The sequence below is a fragment of the Kogia breviceps genome, chromosome X (assembly GCF_026419965.1).
Source record: "Kogia breviceps isolate mKogBre1 chromosome X, mKogBre1 haplotype 1, whole genome shotgun sequence".
NCBI lineage: Eukaryota > Metazoa > Chordata > Mammalia > Artiodactyla > Physeteridae > Kogia > Kogia breviceps.
The window spans coordinates 124,825,760-124,852,123 of NC_081330.1; positions in this window are offsets into that span (position 1 = coordinate 124,825,760).

A 26,364-nucleotide genomic window follows, 5' to 3' on the forward strand; every position below is an offset into this window, starting at 1 on the left:
CTCAGCCCCTAGCAACCACCAATCTGTATTACATCTCTACGGATTTGCCTCTTCTGGGTGTTTTACATAAATGGAATCGTACAATACATGGTCTTTAGTGACCGGCTCCTTTCAGCTGGCATGACGTTTTGGAGGTTCGTCCATATTGTAGTACATGTCAGGACTTCATCCTTTTTTATGGCTGAGTAATATTCCATTGTACCGGGAGACCACAATTTGTTTAGCCACTCGTCAGCCAATAGACATTTGGGCCACTTCCACCTTTTGGCTATTGTGAGTACGCTGCTATAAACATTGTAGGTTGTTAAGTAACAAAGGGACATGATCTCACTTCCATTTTATACAATTCATGCAAGGCTATTTTATTCGTAAATTCGATTTTCAATGGCAAAAGTAAATAACTGAATAAGTGTTTCTCCCACCGGATTCATTAGATCCACCCCTCTGCCATGTGCTACCACCTGCTTGGCTTCTGAAAATGTCATCTAATCCCTCCAGAGCCATATTTTTAAAAATAATTTTTCCCTACCATCGGCAATTAAAGGCCGACTGACTGTTAAATACAAGAATCCTCTCATTATCCAAAGAATTAATGTTTTCCAAAATTGACAGGGATTTTTAAGAAGGACAAACAATGATGTTGAAACATGAAAATTCTCCAGCCGAAAGGGGAAATCATTCTTGCTTGAAAATAAAAATGAACCAAATGCATCATGGTGTCTGGAAATGGATCCTGAAACGGGGGGAAAAAAAAAGAAAAGGACAGCCTTGGTGTCCCTGAGCTCCTGAGGGCGAGGCAGCGCCTGACTCAGAGGAAGTCTTCATCAGTCGGGCTCACCTTCCCTCCTCCACCAAAGAGTCCACGTGTCTGTGACCTGCCACACATTGCTAAGTGGCAGAGAGCAAAGAACTGTGACACATTCTCCCCCTCTGTCACAAAGCACCTGTGAAAACACAATGGGGCCGAGAGGCACTAAGTACCTGGAGCCCCGGGAAGTCAAGCCCCAGGCAGCAAGTCTCCCCCTGAGTTTAGAAGGCGCTTCCGGCTCCCTGGCTCTCCATCTGCTAACGTGTTTTGAGTCACAGAAATCGTTCTGAGAAGCAAAAGGAGCGGTGTTCCGGTGACACCATCTTCCCACCGTGTATGAGCCTTGGTGTGGCTGGGAAGGCAGTGGTGGGCCTGGCTGATCTCTGAAGCAAAAGCCCAAACTGGAAGCTCTTCCGTTTTCCAGCAGGGAGCCTCCCCCAGATTCCGCCCCGTGAGTGCTGTGAAGAAGCCGCGGCTGGAATAGAAAGAGTCCGCGGCACTTATTGCGCCCGCCTGCCGGCGCCTCTCCATCAGCCCCGGAGAAGCAGCGTGTGCCTGTGTGATTCCCAGAACAGGTCGGGCCAGGGGCGAGAGGGATAGTAGGGGGCAGAGAGAGAGAGAGAGAGAACGCCCCCCACGTTTTTAGCCAGGCACAGTCAGGTTAAAAGCATCCAGCCTTGAAGAGGAAAGAACCCTCCTAAACACAATTTCCTGCCTCTGCACCGTCTTGGCTGGGGGGAGGGGAGGGGAGGGGGGGGAGGCAGGAGAAACAGGCCAACGTGAAGTTTAGGGCATCCCGGGCTTCTGACTCCGTCCACATAACCTCTGATGGAAAAAGTGACTCTCAGAGGAATTGGAAATCATCCAGAGCTTGCTTCAGGGGTCCCCTCCCTAATTTCCCCAATTTGGAAGGGGAAGGGCTGCTTAAGAACGGATTCTTTTCTAAGGACGTGTTGAAAGTTTGCAAAATATAGCAGTCTGCGCCATCCTATATTCTGGGGTCCCCTGTACCACGCCCAGCCCACTTGTTGGGGGAAACGTGGCGCTGAGAAGTCCAAATGCATTGACCCCACTGACAAATAAAGACTCCGGTTTTCTCATGCCTCCCAGCCTTGGGCCCTGTCGTGTCCTGTGCCTGGAACAGTGTCACCTGCCCGCGCTCCATCCCGGCTTCCAGCAGCCCAGCCAGTGTTGGCCGGCAAGTCTCAGCTCTTAAATCACTTCCTCTTCCCTGTTTCCCCGCATCCAAATTAGATTAGGCACCCATCCTGAGCCGCCTGCATTTGCCTTTCTGGGAAACCTGATCACAGTCTGTTCTAGTGTTATAGCTCCGCCAGTGGCATGCTACCTGGCAAGAAGTGGGCAGGTGGTCAATAAATGTTCTTTGAATGAATGGATGAATGAAGTTATAAACAATAAGTATCTCTGTGGGCACAATACATATCCCCTTATAAAACATAGAGCTATAGAGATGATAGATAGGTCGAGTTAAATAGACCTCTGATTGGAGTTCATGATCTCCCTCAGAACAAGTACTTAAAGGTTTCATTTCACCAGCAGGCCTCACACCTGTAAATGATTTGCCCAAGTCACAAGTGATAAAGTCAAGTTCTAATTCATGGGGGTAATATTCTGTATATTACTATATGTATATTCATAATTTTCAGGTTCATTTCACTTGAAATAAATATCATGCTGCTAGCCTTAGAATTAATAACATTAATCCTATGCAGAATATATATTGAATATAAAAATACAGAATTGTAAAGTTAGAAGAAGCTTGCATGCTCGTCTGGGCCAACTCCGTTATTTTACAAATGAGGAAACTGAAGGCCAAAGAGGTTAAGTGACTTGCCCAAAGTCACAGAGCTGCTAGATAAGAGGTGGGAATGGAATCTAGATTTTTTTCAGACGCTAAATTCAGTATTTTTCCTGCCATACAACAAAGACGATTGGTTATGAACAAATTCTTTGAACACAGCCTATTTATACTTGGGCCTGCTTGTGCTTTATAAAACCACACATACCCAGACCTCCCAGAATGATTCCTGTTGCAGAAATCCTATGCCAGTTTCAGGGCACAGAGTCCAGTGTGGTGACAGAGTTAAGAGTTAGCTCTGAGTTCACATTACCTGGGTTCAAATTCTAGCTGTGTGACCTCTGACAAATCACTTAGCCTCTCTGTACTTATTTATCACCTGTAAAATAAGTATAATGGTTCTCATCAGAGAGGGTTGCTGTGAAGATTAAATTATTTACTACATGTAAAGTGATTAGGAGAGTGCCTGACTCTATTAAGTGCTAGTAAATGTCAGCTTAAATCATCTTGGTTTAGAAAACAGCTCACTGGCAAGAGGGAAGAGATATGGGAACATATCTATACGTATAACTGATTCACTTTGTTGTAAAGGAAAAACTAACACACTATTGTAAAACAGTTATACTCCAATAAAGGTGTTTAAAAAAGAAAAAGAAAACAGCTCACTGCATATACATGAAGTCACTGGTAGTTCACCCGAGCTGAGGAGAGTAGTAATGGGAAACGGTCATGAGAAGGCCTTCTGGGTGCTGATATTATCTTTCCTGATCTGGTAACTGGTTCCATGGTTATGTACAGGATGTAAAAATCTATCAAGTTGATCCCATATGATGACCAAGAACTGTGAATGGTCTGATTTGCCTCTACTTGCAAGGTGACAAGGTGGCCTGCAGATTCTGATTCTGCATTTAGATCTGGGGTGAGGCCCGAGCCTCTGTACCTCTGAGAGACTCCCGGGAGATGTGGGTGATTCAGCTCATGGAAGACCACACCTTGAGTCATGAGAGGCTGGGAAACTCTCTTTTTCAGGAACTTCTCACAAGACTGGATTCCACCAAACATGCTGTAGCTCTGCTACTGTGTCCAATCTAATATGGGTGGGGGGAACCCACATAAAATTCTCAAAAGCAACCTCTCAATGATTTGTAATTCTGGTCACTCGAAGCTGAATAAATGTAAAATGTAAAAATACGAGAATTCCTAGGAAGGCCTAAAATGACAAGTATTTCCTACATGGTAGGTAAAAATCATGAATGAGGGCTGAAGAGCAATGAGATGCTAATTTTGCCATAAATGATAACCAACAAACACTAAAACCAAGTGAAGGTGATTTTGCAAAACAGATGAGACCTAAGCTAATGAAGGCCTGAACTGACAGAGGCTAGGTTGCTGGTGGAAGATTTCCTGAGCTTCAAACGAAATGCGGGACTTGAGCCACCCTAATCCTAACTGGCCATTCCCCATAGATAAGCTCCATGGGCCGAGAGCTGTTTCTGGCTTCCACGCAGCCCTGGGCAACAGGGCATCAGCAGTGGAGCAAAAATGACTCAGCTGCACTTCCTCCCATGCTTATCTTCCTGAAGAATCCAGTTTCAACCTTGGCTACACTTTAGAATCAGTGGAGAAGCTTTGAAAATACTCTTGATTGCGCAGGCTCTTGCAGACCAGTAGACCAGGAATCCCTTGGGGCAGGGCCCACGCATCAGTAGTTGTAAAAACGCCCCCAGTGATTCTGATGGGAACTGTTACCCTTAAGCCTCCGACAGACCTCACTGAAGGAAGTGAAAGGCATCGCAGAGTGTAGACAGAGCATAAAGCACCCAAGTACACACAGTTTCTCCTCTTCCACACCTCTGACTCTGCTACTAAGAACCAGCAGGCTTTGAGAATAGAGACCAACAGAAGCATGGTTCATTTCCTTCTAGAAATCACCACGTCTCATCTCTCTAGAGCTCATGTTGGCACCAATGTTTGGTCTCATTTCTAAGGAATCTGAGCACAAAATTCCCTATAGGGGACTTTGGAGGACACTCGACTGGGGTGAAATGAATGATAGCTCATATTTACGACAACTTGAGGATGACATTATCTCCATTATTATGAATGATAAAGGAATTCTGCAGGATCATGCTGTTCGGTGAAGATGTCTGGGTTTGGGTCACAGCTTTCTGTATTTACCAGCTGTGTGACCAATTTGAGCAAGTTACTTCACCCCACGAATCCTAATTTGTTCACACATAGGACTTTGTAAAGTTCATAGAGTCGTGAGGCACATGAATAGAAGGAAATTTGTGAAAAGGACTGTTCACAGTGTCCGGGGCCTGGTAAGCCCTCCATAAATGCCAGCTATTTTTATAAGTTGATTTGTTCTCATTCAAATGCATGAGTCGTAGACGGTGCTGGTCTGTGGATTATTTATTACCCTCCTCAATTAGATATGTAAATTGAGAGTAGATGTTGAGAAACTTTTATACTAATTTGGCAGAGAAATTATATGTCTATTAAATCTAATACTGAAACTCTTAGGCTTGTATTTTGTATGTCCTTTTTTTTTTTTTTTTTTTTTTTTTTTGCGGTATGCGGGCCTCTCACTGTTGTGGCCTCTCCCATTGCGGAGCACAGGCTCCGGACGCGCAGGCCTAGCGGCCATGGCTCACGGGCTTAGTTGCTCCGCGGCATGTGGGATCTTCCCGGACCAGGGCACGAACCCGTGTCCCCTGCATCGGCAGGCGGATTCTCAACCACTGCGCCACCAGGGAAGCCCTGTATGTCCTTTTATTGAATGTTTGTAAATAATTTTTATTTCACTTTAGGAAAGTATTGTTCTGTGGGCTGGTATTTTATATGTCTTTTGATTTAATTTTTCTAGTCATTCATTTTTATTTCATTTTATGAAAGTATTTTCCTGTAGATAGACTGGAGATTAAAACACTGGTTCTTCACAGAGAGTTTGAGAATAATTGGTTTAAAAATAAATTTATAAATACTGTGTCACAGAAATTAATGGAAAACCCACTGCATTTGTTTTCTATACTGTATAACAAACTATCACAACTTTACTGGCTCAAAATAACACCCACTTATTAGCTCACAGTTTTCTTGGGTCAGGAACCTGGGCTCAGCATGACTGGGCTCTCGAGTCAGGGTGTCACAAGGCTCCAATAAAGGTGACAGCTGGCCTTCAGTCAGAGTTTGGTTCCTTGAAGCTATGGGACTGGGATTGCTGTTTTCCTCCTAGTGTCAGGCAGGGGCTGCTCTCAGCCCCTAAAGTTTGCTCACCATTCCTCGCCACATGGCCTTCTCACAGACCCTCTCCCAACATGGCAGCTTACTTCTTCAAGACCAGCAAGGGAGAGTCTCTCACTTCAGCCCGCTAACACAGAGTCTCAGGCAGTGTAATCAAGAGTGCCATCCCCATATATCCGGAAAAGGTGAAACCCCTAATTTGAAAAGACACGTGCACCCCAACGTTCATAGCAGCACTATGTAAAATAGCCAGGACATGGAAGCAGCCTAAATGGCCATCAACAGATGAATGGATAAAGAAGATATGGTACATCTATACAATGGAATACTACTCAGGCATAAAGAAGAATGAAATAATGCCATTTGAAGCAACATGGATGGACCTAGAGATGATCATGCTAAGTGAAGTAAGTCAGATGGAGAAAGACAAATATCATATGATATCACTTGCATGTGGAATCTAAAAAAATGATACAAATGAACTGTTTACAAAACAGAAACAGACCCACAGACATAGAAAACAAACTTATGGTTATCAAACAGGAAAGGCGGGGAGGGATAAATTAGGAGTTTGGGATTAACATATGCACACTACCATATATAAAATAGATAAACAATAAGGATTTACTATATAGCACATAGCACAGGGAACAATATTCAATATCTTATAATAAACTATAATGGAAAAGAATTTTTAAAAAACAACATAGATATATATGTATAACCAAATCACTTTGCTGTACACCTGACACTAACACAATATTGTAAATCAACTACATGCCAAGTAAAAAAGAGAGAGCGAGTGCCATCGCATCACCTTTACCATATTCTATTGGCTGGAAGCGGATCACAGTCTTCCCTGGCCCTCAAGGGGAGAGGACTATGTAAGAATATAACTCATTGGAGGTCACCTTAGGGTGTGTCCACTGCACCCATCTACAGATCATCCTATTTTAATGGGTTGAGGCTTCCAACAGTAAGCCACCAATTACCATATATATATGTATATATATATATACATATGTATATATATATATGGCAGCAAGAAGCATGTATCCATTTACAAGGAATAGATTAAACGAATCATAGAGAAGTTGGATAATTTAATACTCAAATAACATTAGACATAAATAAGCCAATCTAAGACTTAGTCCTGCCAACCTGCATGGCACAATTTTCAAACACTACATAAAAAAAGAAATGGTACTTTTGATTTCCACCTTTTATAATGCTGATGGCTCCAAAAAAAAATTGGCATGTACGGCACATTTTTCTGCAATTATTTTCTGATGAGTATGGAGTTCAACGTAATTGTCCTTGAAATGGGGTATTTAAGAATGTGAAAGCTAATGACCATGTTAATAATGGTGATTCCCAATAAAGATCTACTTATCCTCATAAACTCCCTGAAATATAATGCTGTAGCTGGGGAAATTACTTTTAAAACCTCTTTTAGTCTCGGCTAATTTTTACAGACTATGGGTTAATTAAGGGAGACTTTTTTTTAAAAGCCCAGTTCCCTATCTCAATCTACTTGAAAGATCCAGAAAGGGCCTGCCCTGCTATTTGTTCACAGCAGGATTGATGTGCTCGTGGAATTATTTTCCTTCAGGAGAAGCCCAAGTTTGACAGAACAACAGCGGGAAGAGCCTGTTTGTATACCTATGAAAGGTACCTCGCAACTTCAAGAACTTTGGGGATGGGCTCATATATAAATACACAATGAGCGGATGACAAACACATCCCTCCAAAGGAGAGCGCGCCATCAATAATGGAGCACAGCTAAAAACATCGGATGGATGGTTGTGCGATAGCAGTGATTGAGTCAGTAACAGCTCCTTCTGAGTTTTAAAGATTTTTAATAGTGGAAGAGGATATGGGGCCAGGGGTGGAGGGGCTGATACGGAAACAGGTAGAGATTATTTTAGGGGACGTCAGTTTGAGCCATATAATATTGATTGGAAGACTCTCCACTCCGCCTTCAGCAGAGAGAAGGTTAATCTATTTACAGAATAGCTGTGCATCGCCAAAGCTTGGTTTCAATACATTACTCCCAAATACCTCCCTCCTGACTTTTGGAAATACATCTTTTTACTGAGACACTTTGCCAGAAGTTATCCCACCGGAGCGCTTCATGATCTCACGTGTAACGGGACAGCGGACAGACTGTCTTTTACACTCTTGTGGGAAAGTTTTGAAAGCCCCCACTCTGCTTAACTGTGTGAGATCCCTAGGCTGAGGGGCTGTTAGTTTGGGGGAGATGAAAAAGAATAATGAGCAGCCACAGAGCTCAGGGAGATGTCTTGGGAAGGGCATTGCTGAGTTGCTTAAGAACAGCAAATAGTGTCCAGGAGCTGAGAGAGGCACCAAGGAAGGCATCAAAGAACGCACCCCAGTTCTTCCATTCTTGCTCTAGTTCTTAGAGCCCCTGAGGAGAAACACAGTAGGGCTTTAATGTGACCAGCTGATGAAACTCACAAAGAGCTGAATTCAACTCTACAGAGTACTGCTCTCCATTGGAAATATAACGTGAGCCACAAAAGTGAACCATATATATAATTTAAACTTTTCCAGGAGCCACATTTTTTAAAAGTCTAAAGAAACAGGTGACATTAATATACTACATTTTCTTTAACTCAATATATCTAAAATATTATCATTTCAACATGAAATCAACATACAAATTACTCGACGTTTTATATTCTTTTTTGTACTAAATCTTCAAAGTTAGGTATGTATGTTACGCTTACGGAATATCTGAACTTGGATTTGACACATTTCAGTTTCTTAGTAGCCACATGTGTACACTGTATAGAAAAGGGCAGCTATGGAGAATGGTTCTAACAGATCTCCGGCTCGATGTGGCACGTTTAACTCGTTGGCAAGGTTGCTGGACATCTAAAACACTAGAGAGTACATCTGGAACATTCTTCATGGTCTTTCATGGAAAAATACAATCATCAAGTAATTTATTCAGGAAGAAAGTTGCCAGGACTTCCCTGGTGGTCCAGTGGTAAAGAAACCACCTTTCAATGTAGAGGACACGGGTTAGTCCCCCTGGTCGGGGAACTAACATCCCACATGCTGCAATGAAGATCCCACATGCCACAACTAAGACCCGACGCAGCCAAGAATAAAATAAATTTTTTAAAAAAGAAGAAAATTGCCTACAAATAAATTAACTATCTTCAACATATGAGGTACATCTGTGCATGCCTATATAAAATAGTTTCTGGGCACTTACCCTAGAAATACCATATTAATTATGGATATATATGTACACACACAATGTTCAGATGTCCTGAATTTCACAAACCATAACTGATTTTGGAAAACTGAAGCAATAATCTTTGTCATAGCTTCAGTGTACTAAGGTGACAATTTTTTTTTTCCTTTTGGACAGTTTTGCTTTACGCGTTCAGACAAAGGTGACAATTATTAATGTCCCCATTCTACAAGTGGGTAAGTTGGTACTATTCTCTCAGGGACACAAATGGTTTTTGGCCTCTGCAATGGACTGAATTATGTTCCCCCAAAATTCATATGTTGAAGTCCTAACTCCCAATGTGACTGTATTTGGAGATAGGGCTTTTAGGAAGAAATTAAGGTTAAATGAGGTCTAAAGGGTGGGGCCCTAATCCAGTAGCATTGGTAACCTTCTAAGGAGAAGAAGAGAGATCTCTCCCATCCCCCCCAAATTTGAGACGAGTGAGAAGGGATCTCACCAGGAACCAGATTGACTGGCACCTTGATGTTGGACTTCCCATCCTCTAGAACCATGAGAAAACACATTTCTGTTTTTTAAGTTGAAACAAGTATTTGTTATGGTAGCTCAAACAGACTAATATAGCTTCTAGTCCTTTTTGAGTCAAAATTCAGCACCAGAAGTGGATCTTAACAGTGGACATCTATAGATAACCTGTACATCCATCACTAGAATTACTCTGCACAAGCTGTCTGTGAATTACTCAATTCCAAGTTGTAAAGCTGACTCATCATCAGGAAACTGAAGTCTGCAAAGGCAACTGCATCCTCCAGAAAAGAAGGTCTCCCTGCCTCTCCCAGATGATATTCCCTTTTGCATTTCTTCTGAAACCATCAGCCTCATTCAAAAGTCATTTGGTTGTAGGGAACCAGAGTCTCTCAAAGTGGTTTAAAAGTAAATGAAGAATTTATTAGAAACAAATGTTCAAGTATTTCATGGAACACAGGGGGTTGCACACAAGGGTTGGAACTAGAATACCAACAGACTGTGGGGAGACTCCCTGTGGGCTGCAGTGTCTCCTTTCTCTCTTCTCTCCCTGTGCCTGCTTCTTCCTTCTTTGTCTCTATAACTGATTTTCTCTTTCTGTTTGTACAGTGTCCAAATGTGGCTACCCTAATCACAAACATTGACCAGAATCACTTTGTCCCAATTCTACCTTCCTAGGAGGGGGGGATCTGATTGGCCCGGATGATAATACTTCCCCACAATCAAATATAGTTATTAAACACAGTCATAGCATTTCGATAAAATGAGAAAATTCATGGTCTACAATGTGAACTGAAAAGTGCTAAAAACCAACTGTATTGATCGTATGAGCGTGACTCTACTAAAAACGCTTTGAAAAAAGATACTAAGGAAACATTCTAAGATATAAAGGGGTTATTGCTTGTCGCCTAAAAACAAACTCAGCAGAATTTAGTGTCGTAAAGCAATAATTATTTATTATTTCTCATGATTCTGTGGGTAGGCTGGTCTTGGGTGGTTTTCTGTTCCACGTGACACCAGCTGAGGTCACAAATTCAACTGCACTGAACTGGTGGCTAGGCTAGGCTAGGCTGGAAGGTCCGAGAAGGCTTTCCTCCCATGTCAGACACCTTGGCTCGCCTCTGTGTGGCCTTTCCACATTACTAGCTTGGGCTTCCTCATAGCAGGGAGTCTCTACATGGTCAGACTTTTTACATGGCAGCTAGTTTCTAGAGGGAAAGTGAAAGTTGCTAGGCCTCTTGAAGTCTGAGCACAGCAGTACCTTTTTAGACTTCTGGTGGTCAGAGCAGTGCAGGACATCAGCCCAGATTCCAGGGGAGATAGACCCCACCTCTTGAAAGGCAGAAGAGCATGTGCGTACATGGAGAGAAGGAACCGATGGCAGACACCTTGGGAGACCACCAGAGAGGGATCAGAATCTTGCTGTTTGGCATTATAAGTGCGGGGATATTTTCCCGCTTCATTTTGCTTTTCTGTACTTTCAAATTCTTCAATGAGCACCATTTAAATAATAAGAGTAGTAGTTTTTCAATGGTGTTAAGTTCGTAATAATAATTTATTAAATGGTGCCACGTTGAACGTCTGGAATACATAGATCAAGGGGAAGAAGATGTTTCCATGCATTTGAAGACATGACACTTGCTGGGAAATAATGCCTACAAGAAATTCTTGGCTTTGCCTCTCTCCAGAGTCATAAAAACTAGCCACAATGGCAGCTGAAACACAAGAGGGAAAATGTATTTCTTGCTGTCACCTAAAAATAAATCCCTAAAAAAAAAATAAAATTAAATAAAAATAAAATTAAAAAAATAAAAATAAATCCCTGCCTTAAGTACTCTGATTCCTAGTCATGTAGCTTCCCTTGTGTTTGTACGAGGACTATGTCCCACGTCCTTGAGAATAAATAGACTCACCCGTCCAGTGGCTGTGAGCATCTTTTACGTAAGACCTTTGCTCTGATACAACCAGTCTGACAGCCAGTCCGGGGCCGGAAGGCTCCCGAATGGGATGTCTCTTGGCTGCGGCTCAGCAAAAGCAGTTTTGTCTCCTCTAAAAGGTCTGAGGGCTTCCCTGGTGGCGCAGTGGTTGAAAGTCCGCCTGCCGATGCAGGGGACACGGGTTGGTGCCCCGGTCCGGGAAGATCCCACATGCCGCGGAGCGGCCAAGCCCGTGAGCCGTGGCCGCTGCGCCTGCGCGTCCGGAGCCTGTGCTCCGCAACGGGAGAGGCCACGACAGTGAGAGGCCCGCGTACCGCAAAGAAAAAAATAAATAAATAAAATAAAATAAAAGGTCTGAGTATTCATTCCCTGCCCTGAGCCTGCATCAGTATTACTGACCGTCCAATCGTCCTGGAACTCACAGGGGGCGAGATCAGATGAGCTCCTTTCATCCAAGGAGCTGTGACTTCTGTACACAGGTGACACTGTGCCCTCTCTCGCCCTCCCAGCTTTGTCTTCCACCAGCCCCTTTTCCACAGACCCTCCGACCACACCTATCACTTAACTTCACTCTTTCTCCAGGAGATGCCCCTGCCCAGGCTCCGACTCATCCAAATCACAGGACTGCCTTGCCCTCCCAGCTGCCTCCAGACCAGGTCCAATCCCCTTTCTCCAGGAACTTTCCCTCGATCTTCAGGTCAAATTTTTCTCCTCCATCTCCATGTCCCCTAGCACTTTGCTCTGCAACTCTGCCCTCAAGGCCAGAAACGGGAAGAGGACAAAATTCGAAATCCCTGCTCTTGGAGAGCGCTCAGTCAGGGGTAGAGAGATGTGATGTGATGTGGCGATGGTCACCATGGAGCTCTATTTGGGGAGCTATGAGCCCAGAGGACGGGGGCACTTGGTCCAGCCTGGGCCTCCAGAAAGCTGCCTGAGAAGACAGCATGCTGGGAAGAGGGCACAGCAAGAACACAGGCACAGAGGCAGGAAAGCACACGGATTGGTTTTATGGTCTGTGCCAGGTTAGAGGAGGACGCATCGTTGCTCACCTCTGCAGCATAAAGGCCTCCGGGACAGCAGAGGCTCACCTTTGTGACTCTCAACCTATGCCAGGGCTCACGCAGAAAGGGAGTGACCTACAGTCCCAACTATACCCAGGGGGAGCCCTGGGGATGGCTTAAACCCAAGGTACCGTGTGCCTTATTCTCTCTCATTCTCTTCCAAGAGAACAGCAGAGTTTCCCAGAGGCTCCACGGTGTTACGTCAACAGACTGAACGCAGAGCTGATAATGAGCGAATGCAACGTCTGCTATGAAGTCAGTCATTTAAAGAGATTTGCAACAATGTAAAACATGGCCACTCTTCTCATTACATGCTTTTGTGTTTAGGAAAATAGAGCTGGTTTTTTTAAAAATAAGAACGTGTCACGTTAACACACAAGGAGCTTATTCTTATGTTTAAATATATTAATAAATACATATTTTTTAATGTCTCAGGTTTAATTTCTACTACGGTCACTTTGGAGAGCTTTGGCCCACATAAAGAGAGGCTCTTTGAGGTCCTTGATAAATTGTAAGAGTACAAAGGGGGGCTAAGACCAAAACTTGGGGAATTGCTAGTATGGTCAGCCCCGGAGCCAGATTTCTTTGGTTCCAATCCTGGCTCCTCTGATGGCTAGCTGTGTGACCTTGGATTAGGTTCCAAACTTCTCTGTGCCTGTTTCTCCATCCGTAAAGCTGAAATAACAGTAATAATGCCGCTGCGAGGATTAAAGGGTTCATCAGGGAAAGTGCTTTGGAAAGGTGCATGGTGCCTGGTTAGTGTTCAGGAAGCGTTAGAAAACATTAACCTACACTTGCGGAAGCACTGGTGGGTCCTGGGCACCGTGCTAGCCGCCCGTGACATAAAGATGACTAATTCGAGGTCAGCATCCTCAAGGGACCCACAGCAGGGAGAAAGAGCCCAATGAAACAGATCATATGTGTGCAGACTTGGCCAGGACCTTCATAAAAGGAATTTAAACATCTTGCTCCAGCAAGAGATGCTGCTGAGACAAATCCCTCACTGAGTCCAGAATGTTCTGAACTGACATATTTGTCAAGGACGTTTACAAAGCTGAGATTTAATGAAAGAAGGGCTGCCTGGGAGTCTGGTTATCAGGGACACTCCTTTTATGACTTGCTTTAGCAACTTATTTCATAAACAGCAAACATCTGCTGTGTTCTTGGCACTCTGCTAGGACAGAGGGACATCAAGATGATTAAGATACACCTCTTGCCTCGCAGGAACTCCCAGAACTGAGAGGAGAACAACCTGACCATTATTATGCACCACAGAAAGTACATGAAACGAGGCGGTGAAGACACTTCACCTCTCTGATCCCCGTCCTTCACCTAACGGATGAGAACAGCGCTGCGTGACCGAAGTCTCTTCCTGATCTAAGACTCCAGTCCTCCATTCAACTGCTATCGATCATCTCAGAAACCACGTTTGGAGTTTGAGGGTCATTTGTCAACATCATTCATTTTAGCAGAGCTGTGTTCCATGAGCAATAACATTCCCAGTTTATCAATGGAGCGACTGAGACCTGGGCAGGTTAGAATGTTGCCCAAGGTGAGTCTACATGTTTCCTCCTTTGTATATTTCCCCTCCATGTACATTTCCCGCCTTGTATATTTTATGTGACAAAAATCAGAGAGAGGCACTCCTCCATCTAACACAATGTTATTGCCTTACTTATTTAGTTCATTTCCTCAGATAACCACAAACACTAAGTTTTTTCTTTTAACATAACCTGATATATAAGGGTTACACAATTAGGCATAATACGATCCAATTTTATTTTAGAATTTGGACTGTCACCTCCTGTATTTTGTAATGGTACTATCGGAAATGTCTGAAATGAGCTAATATTTACAGAAGGATGCCAGAACTTGATTTTATTTCTTCCCTGGACGCAGAGAAACACCTGAGCTATCACTTATTCTTGTATAGAGAACACTGATTCTAATCACTCTAGTATTGTATTTCCAGCTTAAATGTCCATACACTCACAGGAAGCATTTTGCTAATGTAATGCTTTGGTAATCAGCCAAGGTTAAAAGAAGTTTAGGGCAATCCAATGGAGAGAGGCCCCATAGCGGTTTTTAGGCTGTCATTTTTTTTTTTTTTTTAATGAAACAAAATGTATAAATTTGGGGAGACCTGTTTGGGACCTAGTCCCAGCCCCTGGATCATTACTGACTCAATTCCATGACCTGTAGAAGGCCTTTTACCTGTCCTTATTCCTATTTCTCCATCACTAAGTAGTTAACATCATATGCTATCACCAATGGCCCACCTTTTTTTTTTTAAGTACTGGAAGATTCTTAAGGTAAAGTCTTCAAGCTGGGAGTCCTCAATTTTTATAAGTAGCATTGTATTCCCACCTAACATATATCATAATCATGGAACGGTGAGCCCCACATAACCAAATTTTCCAGAATTCTAAAGTCTGTCAATTTTGCCTCTTGCCAAAGTATCTGTGTCTGCTTACTCCCCTTGTTCTTGTAAGTTGCTTTTATTTTATTTATTTATTTATTTTGCGGTACGCGGGCCTCTCGCCGTTGCGGCCTCTCCCGTCGCGGAGCACAGGCTCCGGACGCGCAGGCGCAGCGGCCGCGGCTCACGGGCCCAGCCGCTCCGCGGCACGTGGGATCCTCCCGGACCGGGGCACGAACCCGCGTCCCCCGCATCGGCAGGCGGACTCTCAACCGCTGCGCCGCCAGGGAAGCCCCGTAAGTTGCTTTTAATCAGCAGCTTGCCATTTCCAGAGGCCCAAGCAATCTGATAATCCATCTTCTCGGAATTATGCATGACACAAGAGCAACGAGGTCTGAGTCAGGGCCAAGCCCCGTTCAGCGTGGAGGATACACAGGCTATTTTACTGTAATGAGTGGAATCTCAGGGTCACACAGTGTCCACAGGTAGATAATCAAAGTGCCAGTCTCACCACATCCCTATCAGTAAACCATCAGTTTCATTCTGTCAGTCTTTATTGACCCAAGAGCATGGTTTCACATAGTCAGACGCACAAGGCTGTCTCTCTATCAGCTCAGGCTAGCAGACATTTTCAACTTTTCCTTGGATGACTCATCCTGTTTACATTTTCTGTCTGAGGCTCAAGATACAAACTCTGAACTTTAGATAGAAACTGTTTTGTCCCCTCCTTACCACAAAGCTCATATCAAGAGGCTACCTTCCTAGGAAAGCAAACTTGATGATACATGTCTGGGAAGGGAGCTCCCTGGGTGAATAAGACACAAGATAAGAATGCTGAGGAATTTGCTAGGGGGGAGGTGGGCGGACTCTGGGTTGAAGGTATAAGGCCACTGTTCCCAAACATCAGTACGTCTCAGAACCCCTTGGGACGTTTGGTAGAAATACAGTTTCCTGAACCCCACTCAGAAATTCAAATTCGGAAGATGTGGGGTTCAGCCAGGAAACAGCAATTTTAATTCCTACTCTGGGGGGTTTTCTGATGGGAGAGGTCTGAGGACGGACCCTGGGAATGGAGTACAGAGAGCAAGCAAACAAAATCGGACAATGCTTGGGTCACCCTTGGAAGGAGGTGAGAAGCCCTCGTTCTGACTTGGAGCAGTATTTCGACAAAAGCCGGAAAAATTTGCTGGCTGAAAAGAAAAACATCAAAAGCACCATGAAGAGCACCTAAATATGGAGTATTCGAATTTCTTGTAACCTCATTTAATAATAAAATTCTGGCAACAAAGATGCTACCAGATTCACTCCCAGATTTGAAACGACACCAAAAAGGGTCTGCACGCCATCTGGGAGATGGCGTTGAAACACACACACACACACACACACACACACACACACACACACACACACACACAAGTATCTCAAAGGGACAAAGTTTTTGTGAGTCTTTAATACATGAATAGCACAAATAGCACCCGAATGGATAGTTTGATCCTTTTGATATGGGGCACATTCAATTTAGCAGTTACTTTAAGTCAGGAGGTTCTTAGAAATCATTTTCAAACAGCATATTGGGGACCCATCTCCCAGCATCCCTGGCCTCCGTCTTATAAATCTCAGTCTCTCCAGGAGCCCCATAGCCCAGATTGCCCCTTACTTCTCCTACCTTCACCTCATCCAGATTCCCATCCCCTGAGAACTGCTCTGCTGTCAGGGAAACAGAATCTAGTCAACATCCCCCCACACTACATGCTAACCCTCCCCCAAACGGGAAAAGCAAGAAATTTGTTCATCCAAAGGAATGACCCTTAATGATCACTGCATGTTTATGGAAGGGGTCTTTTCTCCCAGACTCTCAAATTGTCTGGCCTAGATGACACTTGCTCTGTCTGGCCAGAAAAGGCTAGTTCTAGCTGAAAGGCACCATAGCCTACTTCAGCTCTGTGCCGGACACCATTCTAAACCCTTTGGTGTACTAACTCATGTAATCCTCACAACAATTCTAAGAGGTGAGCACAATTACTGTCCTGGATTTACAGAGGAGGAAATGGAGGTGTAGTGGGGTTCAGTAAGCTGCCTTACTAAGGTTAGCATGCCTCCAAAGGGGTGGAATTACATCTCTTAGCTCTGCCTTCCGCTCTCTTCAAGACTGGAAGTAGCCCTGGACTCTACTAAATCAGTTATAGCTGCATTTTTTTCTCTGCACGTGAGAACTATGAATTGCCAGTTTCTCTAGACATCGCTGATTATTTCCCTTAAATATGCAAAAGAATCACTTTGATATTCTCCTGCTCGTCTGCCCAAACTCATCTCTACCACCCGCCCCACATCGTCGTCCCCAAAGGACTCCTTGAAGGCTCCTGCTCTGTTCTGGATCACCCCAGTTCTCAGCCTCAAAATAAAGGTTCTGGAAGCTGCTCTGCCTGGTCTCAAGCAAAGTTTCAGGTACGTTTCCCAGGCTGAAAAATATATCTCAGCCCTAATGGTAATTATGCCCTATTAATTGGATCCCTGCTGATATTCCTCTATTTCCAGCCAGGCTAAACCTTCCCCTGCCTCTTTCTCACTGGGTATGGCCATGCCCATGAGACGTATTAATAAGGGAAACCTGTCTCTGAGCAACAGCCCCGAAGGCGGCAGGGCTGAGACACAGCTGCACTGATGCAGACGGCCTACATGAGGAGTGTGCTGGCCACCAGGAGGACAGAAGTCTTCCACGAGTCATGGAGTTCCCGTCTTCAATTTGGCAGGATGACCAGGGAACACACAATCACGGTGGCCCGACGCCGGCAAGGCTGGTTAAGGAGCTCAGAGAAACCACTGAAAACCCAGTACGTCTCCAGAATGGTCAACACCAGTTAGTCAAGAGTATGAGTGATATTCTACCTCCTCTATCTTCAGCTCTTAATATTCTCTCCAAAGCAAGACACTCTGCAGGCTAATGGATTTTAAATTGATGCCGCTGATGTCTCAAAACAATGTTTTTGTGTGCTTTTCTTTTAGAGAATTTCTAACATACAAAAGAGTAGTCGTCAAAATAATACAGTGAAGCCCCAGAACTCATCACTCAGCCCAAACAACCATCAGCCCTTGGCCAATCCTACCTCATCCACGGCCACATCCTCCACCACCCCCTACCAGACATCCTAGTATTATATCCAAAAATATTTTGGTATGTATCTCTAAAATAGTGGCTCTCAGCTGGGGGTGAAGTTGCTTTTCCCCCTACCCTGGGGACATTTGGCAATGTCTGGAGACATGTTTGGCTGTCACAGCTGGGAAAGGGGTCCCACTGGCATCTAGTGGGCGGAGGCCAGGGATGCCGCTAAACATCCTACGATGCACGGGACAGCCTCCCCCCTCCCCCAACAAAGACTAATCTCCAAATGTCGGTAGTGCTCAGCTTGAGAAATCCTATTCTAAAAGATAAAAACTTTTTAAAAAGCCTAAACACAATGCCATTCTCACACCTCAAAATAATAATTACTAATACGTCTTAATAAAGCATGGGGCACCCAGAACAAGAATTGAGCCTTTCGTGCTTATGGTTTTTATTGCAAAAAGATCTCCAGGAGATGTATATGAATGTCTTAAAGTAGCTTACAATGAACTCATGGGGCGTCAACGAACTCATCTACCCACAAGCTACTCCAAGAGTATCAATCATGGTTCTCATTTTCAGATAAAGTGAGTCAAAGGAGGAGTGCTACTCTATAATGTTGCTTCAAGTCCCCTCCTCTGTCAGCCCCCACTTCTGTTCATGGACTTTTGAAAATTCATGGAAGAGTACAGTTGAAGAAAAAATCAGAAATCATCTGGCCCAACATTTAGCCTTTCAGATGAGACCCAGAGAGCTTCTCTACTTTCCCAAAAAACACACAGCTGGTTGCATGTAAGTTTTTACAGAAGTCACTGAAATATGTTTATTCCATTTCAGCTTTTTTCGCAAAAGTTCTTAGAAGAAATGTGCAAAATATAGGAAATAATTTGCTACTTGCACATTTCTGGAATACTAAAAATTAAAAATAATACAAATATGGGCATTTTATTCCACTCAAAATGCAGGGTCTTATTTCCATTTAGGGCAATGGGTAATGTATGCATAAGGACCCCGGATTGGGCAGGAGGGACCCCTCTGGCTGGATGAATGATTTGAGCTGGTGAGCAGTGGTTTGATGGGCAGGAAAAAAATGGGACCAATGAGGGTCCTGAATATAGGGACAAAAGCCCAGTCTTCGTTGCAGTGACTAAAATGGAGCTCTTGAATGTTGCTGAGGACGCAAGTGGGAATGGCAGGTTAGTGTTTGGACAGGGAGAAGGTTTTAAAAAAAAAACAGGTATGTCAAGAAAAAGTAAACATGGGAAGGAATTATTCCTACTACACAGAAGCTAGTTAATTAAATGGCACCCTTCATGGAACCTACATTCAGAAAACCACAAGCACCACGTGACGATGAAGCATTATTGCTACTGCTGGGAATCATTAAGAATAATAACAACATACGCCAAGGGATGGAAGTTAGACAAGGTTATAAGGAGCTAACCTGCTGCTTTTAAGGAGGCACCAATAAAAAGAATCATAAATCCTTATAATGTCATTCCAGTAACAGAACTGGAAAACTCACAGTGGTGATCGATTCTCATTACTTGTTTATTTGGCTATGGGACCTTGAACTCTCTCTCTATTGAGAGACAGTTCCACACTGTGTGGGTCTTGGTAGATTTCCCAAGCGGAAAGGCAAAGGGTGTCAGATAATTCCCTCTCCCAGAGTCCTCTGTGACTGGCACTTGAGCACGTGACCTAGGCTCAGCCAATCAGAAAGTCCCACCTAGGACTTTGAGTCTTGAGGGAGGAACACATGAGATGATTCTTGGTGGCAGTGGTGAAGTCGGGAGCCTAAAGGCGCGGGGAGGTCCAGGAGCAGTGGAGTCAGCAGTGAGGCCCTAACCAGAGCACAGCATGACCTTGGCCTCGGCCATCAGGCCCACTGGTGGTTGTTGTTTATTTTCTGTACTTGAACTCTCATTTTCTGGTGATTATAATGAACTACCCATGTCCTTCATCAATTCCTTTTTTGCTTGAGTTATCCAGAGTTGAATTCGATATTTTATAAACAACACTTCTTACATCCTGTGTCACTGTAGAAAGACCATCCAATGGACATTTCGAATGGCCTGAGTCCTGAGGAATAATCAATAATTTAGGGCAAAGGCTTGCCTGAGTATTTGTACTACTAGTAACAAGACGTATTATTCCATATCTACATGCCAAATAAGCAAATTCACAATAGTTTTCGAAATAACAATCGTTAGCACTTATCTTGTCTCCTCTACGTTCCTGAAATCACCAAGCCCCATCTCCACAATGAAAGTTCAGTGTGTCTGTGAAGAGCTTCCCATAATCAAAGATGGGGATAATAAAATCCAGTAGAATTATAACATGTCGTTTGCCAGCGAGTGCTATAAACACAAAATGTCTGTGAATCAGCTCACACACTGTAGAAGGGCAAAGGCTCTATTCTAAACTATTCCAGGGACACCGCCCCTGATCCAGGTACCTCCCCTTCCTAAACATTAGCACTGGCTTTCATGCCAGTGTGAAACATGCAACAGATCACTAGATTTAAAAATACACGCCAGTTGATCCAGTTTTTTTTTATCTCAAGGATTTGCACAACTAAACAATGATATAAAAATACCACATGTTTATACCAGCAAAGGAAAAAACAACATAAATAGCCACCAGGAGGGAAATGATGAAAAAATGCTATCTCCATACAATGGAACAGGGTGCAACCATGAAATAAAGCAAATATGCATGTAATCATACATGAGAACACGCAAGGTTCAGCATTAGCTTAAATAAAAGGCAAGTGCAGATGTGCAGTTTCATGCTATTTATTTGAAAACAAAGTAATATCAGATGGTATGCTTCCATTCACAAGGTTGCTGAGGAGGAAACTGACGTCAGTCAACTGATGTCATTTACATATAAGTTCAGTTAAAAAAAATCTGAATGCCTATATAAGGCAGTGTTAATATCCCTCTGAGGAATGGGACTAAAAACGAGTGAACTGTCATTTCTTTATCCTAAGTCCATATTATTTCTAAAATTAAAAAAAAAAATCCCAAATGCCATGATTGTACTAAATAGAAAACATTGATTCGAGGCTGTGGACTATTCAAGAAACTCTTCCAAATGAGTAATTATTATGCATAGATAGTGTGATGAATGGATTATACTGATTTAGAGCAATACTGACTTGAAGTACACTGCAATTCTGCTTATTTATGTAATTATTACTCATAATTAGTGTGATGAATGGATTATGCTGATTTAGAGCAATACTGATTTGAAGTACACTGTAATTCTGATTTTATGGGACTAAGCCAGAAACTCTTGGTTTTTATGATTTTTTTAACATCTATATTAGAGTATAATTGCTTTACAATGGTGTGTTGGTTTCTGCTGTATAACAAAGTGAATCAGCTATACGTATACGTATATCTGCATATCCCCTCTCTCTTGCGTCTCCCTTCCACCCACCCTATCCCGCCCCTCTACGTGGTCACAAAGCACCCAGCTGATCTCCCCGTGCTATGTGGCTGCTTCCCACTAGCTATCTATTTTACATTTGGTAGTGTATATATGTCCATGTCACTCTCTCACTTCGTCCCAGCTTATGCCTCCCCCTCCCTATGTCCTCAAGTCCATTCTCTACGTCTGCGTCTCCATTCCCGCCCTACCCCGAAGCTCTTCAGAACCATTTTTGTTTGTTTTCAGATTCCATATATATGTGTCAGCATATGGTATCCATTTTTCTCCTGACTTACTTCACTCTGCAGGACAGACTCCAGGTCCATCCACCTCACCACAAATAACTCAACTTCATTTCATGGCTGAGTAACATTCCATTGTATATATGTGCCACATCTTCTTTATCCCTTCATCTGTCAATGGACACTCAGGTTGCTTCCATGTCCTGGCTATTGGAAATAGAGCTGCAATGAACATTGGGGTACATGACTCCTTCTGAACTATGGTTTTCTCAGGGAACATGCCCAGCAGTGGGACTGCTGGGTCACATGGCAGTTCCGTTTCTAGTTTTCTAAGGAACCTCCACACTGTTCCCCACAGTGGCTGTACCAATCCACACTCCCACCAACAACAGTGCAAGAGCCCCCCCCCCCCAACACCCTCTCCAGGATTCACCACCTGCAGACCTTTTGATGATGGCCACTCTGACCGGTGTGAGGTGGCACCCCACTGCAGCCCTGATGTGCACCTCTCCAACAACCAGCGATGCTGAACATCCCTTCAGGCGTTTGTTGGCAATCTGTATATCCTCTATGGAGAAATGTCCATCCAGGTCTTCCGCCCATCCCTGGATTGGGTTGTCCGTTCCTTTGGCATTGAGCTGCATGAGCTGCCTATACATTCTGGGGACTGAATCATCTGTCAGCGGCTTCGCCCTCAAATATTTTCTCCCATTCTGAGGGTTGTCTTTTCGTCTTGTTTATGGTTTCTTATGCTGTGCAAAAGCTTTTAAGTTTCATTAGGTCCCACTGGTTTATTTTTGTTTTTATTTCCATTTCTCTAGGAGGTGGGTCAAAAAGGATCTTGCTGCGATTTATGTCGTAGAGTGTTCTGCCTATATTTTCCTCTAAGTGTCTGGACTTACATTTAGGTCTGTAATCCATTTTGAGTTTATTTTTGGGTATGGTGTTAGGGAGTGTTCTAATTTCATTCTTTTACACGTAGCTGTCTAGTTTTCCCAGCACCACTTACTGAAGAGGCTGTCTTTTCTCCATTGTATATTCTTGCCTTCTTCATCAAAGATAAGGTGACCATATGTGCGTGGGTTTATCTCCGGGCTTTCTATCCTGTTCCATTGATCTATGTTTCTGTTTTCTTGGCAGTACCATACTGTCTTGATTACTGTAGCTTTATAGTAGAGTCTGAAGTCAGGGAGCCTGATTCCTCCAGCTCTGGTTTTTTTTTTTTCCTCAAGATTGCTTTGGCTATTCAGGGTCTTTTGTGTTTCCATACAAATTGCGAAATATTTTGTTCTAGTTCTGTGAAAAATGCCAGTGGTAATTTGATAGGGATTGCATTGAATCTGTAGATTGCTTTGGGTAGTAGAGTCATTTTCACAATGTTGATTCTTCCAATCCAAGAACATGGTATATCTCTCCAACTATTTGTATCATCTTTAATTTCTTTCATCAGTGTCTTACAGTTTTCGGCATACAGGTTTTTTGCCTCCTTAGGTAGGTTTGTTCCTACGCATTTCATTCTTTTTGTTGCAGTAGTAAATGGAACTGTTTCCTTAATTCCTCTTTGAGATTTTTCATCATTAGTGTACAGGAATGCCAGAGATTTCTGTGCATTAATTTTGTATCCTGCTACTTTACCAAATTCATTGATTAGCTCTAGTAGTTTTCTGGTAGCATCTTTAGGATTCTCTATGTATAGGATCACGTCATCTGCAAACAGTGACAGTTTTACTTCTTTTCTGATTTGGATTCCTTTTATTTCTTTTTCTTCTCTGATTGCTGTGGCTAAAACTTCCAAAACTATGTTAAATAATAGTGGTGGAAGTGGGCAACCTTGTCTTCTTCCTGATTGTAGCAGAAATGGTTTCAGTTTTACACCATTGAGAATGATGTTGGCTGTGGGTTTGTCATATATGGCCTTTATTATGTGGAGGTAAGTTCTCTCTATGCCTACTTTCTGGAGGGTTTTTATCATAAATAAAAGGTACTGAATTTTGTTCAAAAGCTTTTTCTGCATCTATTGAGAGGATCATATGGTTTTTATCCTTCAATTTGTTAATATGGTGTATCACATTGATTGATTTGCATATATTGAAGAATCCTTGCATTCCTGGGATAAACCCCACTTGATCATGGTGTATGATCCTTTTAATGTGCTGTTGGATTCTGTTTGCTAGTATTTTGTTGAGTATTTCTGCATCTATGTTCATCAGTCATATTGGCCTGACAGTTTTCTTTTTTTGTGACATCTTTGTCTGGTTTTGTTATCAGCATAATGGTGGCCTTGTAGAATGAGTTTGGGAGGGTTCCTCCCTCTGCTATATTTTGGAAGAGTTTGAGAAGGATAGGTGTAAACTCTTCTCTAAATGTTTGACAGAATTCGCCTGTGAAGCCACCTGGTCCTGGGCTTTTGTTTGTTGTAAGATTTTTCATCACAGTTTCAATTTTAGTGCTTCTGATTGGTCTGTTTATATTTTCTGTTTCTTCCTGGTTCAGTCTCAGAAGGTTGCGTTTTTCTAAGAATTTGTCCATTTCTTCCAGGTTGTTCATTTTATTGGCATAAAGTTGCTTGTAGTAACCTCTCATGATCCTTTGTATTTCTGCAGTGTCAGTTGTTACTTCTTTTTTATTTCTAATTCTGTTGATTTGAGTCTTCTCCCTTTTTTTCTTGATGAGTCTGGCTAATGGTTTATCAATTTTGTTTATCTTCTCAAAGAACTAGCTTTTAGTTTTATTGATCTTTGTGATTGTTTCCTTCATTTCTTTTTCATTTATTTCTGCTCTGATCTTTGTGATTTCTTTCCTTCTAACTTTGGGCTTTTTTTGTTCTTCTTTCTCTAATTGCTTTAGGTGTAAGGTTACGTTGTTCGAGATTTTTCTTGTTTCTTGAGGTAGGACTGTATTGCTATAAACTTCCCTCTTAGAACTGCTTTTGCTGCATTCCATAGGTTTTGGGTCATTGTGTTTTCATTATCATTTGTTTCTAGGTATTTTTTGATTTCCTCTTTGATTTCTTCAGTAATTTCTTGGTTATTTAGCAGTGTAGTGTTTAGCCTCCATGCGTTTGTATTTTTTACAGCTTTTTTTCTGTAATTGATATCTAGTCTCATAGCATTGTGGTTGGAAAATATACTTGATATGATTTCAATTTTCTTAAATTTTCCAAGGCTTGATTTGTGACCCAAGATATGATCTATACTGGAGAATGTTCAATGAGCACTTGAGAAGAAAGTGTATTCTGTTGTTTTTGGATGGAATGTCCTATAAATATCAATTAAGTCCATCTGGTCTAATGTAGGTCTTTTCCTTCTCTTGTGCTTCCTGCCTCGGGACGTTCTTTTAGCATTTGTTGTAAAGTTGGTTTGGTGGTGCTGAACTCTCTCAGCTTTTGCTTGTCTGTAAAGGTTTTAATTTCTCCATCAAATCTGAATGAGATCCTTGCTGGGTAGAGTCATCTTGGTTGTAGGTTTTTCTCCTTCATCACTTTAAATATGTCCTGCCACTCCCTTCTGGCTTGCAGAGTTTCTGCTGAAAGATCAGCTGTTATCCTTATGGAGATTCCTTTGTATGTTATTTGTTGCTTTTGCCTTGCTGCTTTTAATATTTTTTCTTGTATTTAATTTTTGATAGTTTGATTAATGTGTCTTGGCATGTTTCTCCTCGGATTTACCCTGTATGGGACTCTCTGTGCTTTCTGGACTTGATTAACTATTTCCTTTCCCACATTAGGGAAGTTTTCAACTATAATCTCTTCAAATATTTTCTCAGTCCCTTTCTTTTTCTCTTCTTCTTCTGAGACCCCTATAATTCGAATATTGGTGCGTTTAATGTTGTCCCAGAGGTCTCCGAGATTGTCTGCAATTCTTTTCATTCTTTTTTCTTTATTCTTCTCTGCAGTAGTTATTTCCACTATTTTATCTTCCAGGTCACTTATCCATTCTTCTGCCTCAGTTATTCTGCTATTGATTCCTTCTACAGAGTTTTTAATTTCATTTATTGTGTTGTTCATCATTGTTTGTTTGCTCTTTAGCCCTTCTAGGTCCTTATTAAACGTTTCTTGTGTTTTCTCCATTCTATTTCCAAGATTTTGGATCATCTTTAGTCTCATTACTCTGAATTCTTTTTCAGGTAGACTGCCTATTTCCTCTTCATTTGTTTGGTCTGGTGGGTTTTTACCTTGCTCCTTCATCTGCTGCGTATTTCTCTGTCTTCTCATTTTGCTTAACTTACTGTGTTTGGGGTCTCCTTTTCACAGGCTGCAGGTTTGTAGTTCCCGTTGTTTTTGGTGTCTGTCCCCAGTGGGTGAGGGTGGTTCAGTGGGTTGTGTAGGCTTCCTGGTGGAGGGGACTGATGCCTGTGTTCTGGTGGATGAGGCTGGATCTTGTCTTTCTGGTGGGCAGGACTGTGTCCAGTGGTGTGTTTTCGAGTGTCTGTGAACTTAGTATGATTTTAGGCAGCCTCTCTGCTAATGGGTGGGGTTGTGTTTTTGTCTTGCTAGTTGTTTGGCATGGAGTGTCCAGCACTGGAGCTTGCTGGTTGTTGAGTG